Here is a 3,719-nt window from a genome sequence, read left to right as displayed (position 1 = left end):
CAAGCCAGGGGTGATTTCTGAGCGCATAGCCAGGAGTAACCCCTGAGCATCAAATTGGTGTGGCCCCAACCTCCCCCCAAAAAAAAGAATATCAAATGTCCTTTTGAATGATTTTGTCAGTTCAATAAACATAAAGAGGACTCTCTCTGAGATCGTCCTTGAGTATTGTTGAAAGCTTATTACTGCAAAATTACTTGGGGTTTTGTACGTATCTGTTGAAGTGACTGAATTGCCTTATTTAAAAAAGTTATTCCTGTTGCTTCATGCAGATTGAAGATATAGTTCCAAGTTTCTAAGGAGTGATCTGGTGCTCCTATTCACAATATTAAGCTAGAGTTTGATGATTCTACTGATTTCTTATATCATGAGTTTTTTGTGAGGATTTCTCCACAGGACCAATAAAGGTAGAGTAAGATAATAGGCAGGCATGAGTTAGGAACCAGCTAGGGGCACAAAAGGTAGTAACAAGACCACCCAATGGTGAGATGAAACCAGATGAGGATGCTCCGTGACACCCTGACTTTGATATAAGATCTGTGCGAAAACCAAGATATCTACTTACTGAAGCCTGATAATCTTGAAATAACCTTGATTGAGGAGAACTTTTTCTGGTACCATGAAGAAAGACTTTGGGGTCAGACAACTTAGTAGACCTGGAGCCTGTAGTTGATCTTATAGCAAGATGCTTTATGGATAGGGATACCCTGGTTTTTAGGCCAAAAGTTTTATTTCTATTTTTACCAACTTTTGCTTCACCTATGCAAAAAACCTGCCACCCCTTTTATCTTTTATAGAGATGGTCCTTTTTAATAGAACTTTAAGACATGAATTACTTTATTTAAGCTTATATTTCTTTTTTTTTCTTTTAAAAATATGGAATGCTTCACAAATTTGCATGTCATCCTTGCACAGGGGCCATGCTAATCTTCTCTGTATCATTCCAGTTTTAGTATATGTGCTGCCAAAGCAAGCACAATTTAAGCTTACATTTTTGCATTTTTCTATAATATTAATAAGGAGAAGGAAAAATAAAGAATGGGGCCAGGGCCAAGTGGTCTCGGGTGCATTGGTAGAGATAAAAAAGATGGAACTAAATATCTAAGCTAAAATCAACAGCAATGAAATTAAGAAACCCAAATTTAAATAATCCTGTTATACTGGCAGCCTGGATGCAAATTGTGGGAGTTGGGTTACATTCTGGAAACAAGGTGGAGGAAGGTCAACACTGATGGTATGATTGGCCCTGATTCATTGTATATCTAAAACTCAATTGTGAAGAACTTTGTAAATTACAATGGTTTCAATAAATATTTTTTAAAAAGTAATAAGACATAGGATCACAGCTGGGGAAAGAACATAGAAGTGAGGAGCATAGTAGTTCTTTCGAAGCAAATGAAATCATGGCAGAAAAGTGGATCTGTGTGCAGAAAGCCATATCTGAGTGTCTAGGCACATAGGTGAGCAGGAGGAGCTTGAGCATAACTATTATTTGTAGGGGGAGAGCAGGAGCAGAATGGGTTTGGCAAGGAGAAGCCTGGATTAAGAGGTAAATTCAAGTGTCTAAGTAGTGGGGCAAGCAGAAGGATCCTGGAGCTGGTCTGGAATCCATATGAGGTCCATGTGAAGATGGGGGCGAAGGGGTGTAGAGCAGTTCAGAAGTCTGGATATTTCCCCTTCTTGATCCACACTTGGGAAATGAAATTCAGGCAAAGAAACTCTGCTCTATCTTTTTTGATCTTTACATGTCACCAGCAAGTTGTACAAGAGTTGAATAAGACAAGTTAATATTCTTATCCTTGGTAGATCCCTAAAGCATTAACAGGAGTTTGAGTAAAATTTCCAGCTTTTTGAGACAGTTCTGATGGGACAATTGAATTATATTCTACATTAGTGAGGTTAACTTTATTATGTTGGGATTGAAGCCCAGATAGGGCATCAACACTCTGATTACACACTCTTTATTTGCATTTTTCCCAGTCTTACATCTCAACGCTCCCCCCACCAGATTTTTGATATTGCCTCTCAAATTATCTATCTCTGCCCACACATTGTTTCAGGGTTGTTTTATAATATCTTCACTTTGGTGTTGCAAACACATGTAGGTTTACTCACTTTCCCTGTTTGCTAGAGAAAATCAGTCTCAGGAAACAGATGTTGCCAGTGCTCAACTATAAGCCAGAACATTGCTTTTCTAAGAAAAGATTTACTTATTATTACTATAAAACTGCTTCTTAGAGCAGCTGAAAGAGAGCTTGATTGTGATTGTAAGATATGGTCCCTACATACTTTCCTAGATTGGTAAAATGGCTTTAAAAGGTAGGCAAGGTAATCAAAGGTTCCCTCAGCCAGACAGGAATCAGAGCAAGAGGTGTGTGAGGTCATTTGCTGTTGTGCTTAATTGCAGAAAAGGACTAAGTCTAAACATACAATATTCTAAAATGTGAAGTACATCAAGTTGAAAATCTGTTGATTTAACTCAGTGACAGAACCACTACAAAGAACAAGAGTGATGGAAGAATAAATGAGAGCAAGAAGTTTCCTGTTTCATAATCCCTAAATTTAGGGGACAAGCAGAAAAGCAGTGAAAGGCAGCCTGGAGCATGAGCCTTCTCAGATCCATGAATGGAGACATCTGTCCAACCAGGCTCCCTCTGGGAGCCTTGCCTAGTTTACCTTGAAGGCAGCAGTCACACTTGGTCCCATCTGGAGTGCTGGTGTGGAGAGAGAGAGCCAAGATAGACTGAGTCCTGAGTCCCCCTGTCATGGTAAATGGGAAGGTTTCCTTCTATGGAAAGAACTGGGGCTCTTGCCACCCAAATGGGTTTGTTTTAATTTGCCACAGAAATTCAGCCTGTAACAAACCATAAAGTCAGCAGAGCAGAGAAACATTTGCCTAGAAATTAGTGAGGCAGGGCCCTTTCTAATATGCTGGATCTGAAAATCTCTAGGCTTTTAAAGACCTCAAGGAATTTAAACCTCCCTGAGAGAGAAACACTGTTCAGGCCTGTGTGTGTGTGTGTGTGTGTGTGAGAGAGAGAGAGAGAGAGAGAGAGAGAGAGAGAGAGAGAGAGAGAGAGAGAGAGAGAGAGAGAGAGAGGAGAGAGCATTTATGTATAAACCTATGTGCCTTATAGTTGACATTGTTCACATAAAGCTATTCCAAAAGAGACCATTCCTGGTCATACACAGACTTGAGAATACCAGAGAGACAATGCATCTTATTACTGAAAAATTCAGATTTTCTTCTTGTATAAATGTGATATATTCTTTCATATATTGTGAAAACTCAGCAGAACCTTCATCTATACAACTACTTTAGTTGTACTGATGAAGTTATCAGCAAAACAAACTTATTTTATTGGTTGTGCTGTTCCAGAGTGACTAGAAACCATTGAGAATGTTTTCTGCAAAAAGAATAGTGTTCTTTAATTCTGGGGATAAATGTCCTGATAGGTATGAATTATTTTTAATTCTTCTTTCTGAAGTGGAAAAGTTTAGGTAAACAGCATATGTTTCTTCATTGTCTCTGCCATCTTTCCCTCTCTTCCTCTGGCTCTTTTCTTCCTCTTTTCCCTCCTTCCCACTGTCTCCCCTATCTGTGAGATAAATAGAACAGTGCAGAGTTTAAAAATGGAGACTTAGGATGGCCAAGATGAAAAGGAAATAAAAAAGAAAAAGTAAAAAGTAAGAATTGACAAAATATGTTCATCTAATGTAAA

At 38.7% G+C, this 3,719-nt stretch overlaps 1 non-coding gene across 1 annotated transcript; it reads right to left on the bottom strand.

The window, feature by feature from the left end:
- Positions 1-867: 867 nt before the first annotated feature.
- Positions 868-974, bottom strand: LOC126012941 (U6 spliceosomal RNA). Its single transcript, XR_007497283.1, has one exon. It is a non-coding gene; the product is annotated as a U6 spliceosomal RNA (small nuclear RNA).
- Between the last annotated feature and the right edge of the window lie 2,745 nt (positions 975-3,719).

Source organism: Suncus etruscus, chromosome 6 (assembly GCF_024139225.1).
Source record: "Suncus etruscus isolate mSunEtr1 chromosome 6, mSunEtr1.pri.cur, whole genome shotgun sequence".
NCBI lineage: Eukaryota > Metazoa > Chordata > Mammalia > Eulipotyphla > Soricidae > Suncus > Suncus etruscus.
This window is presented reverse-complemented; position numbering and strand designations above follow the sequence as displayed.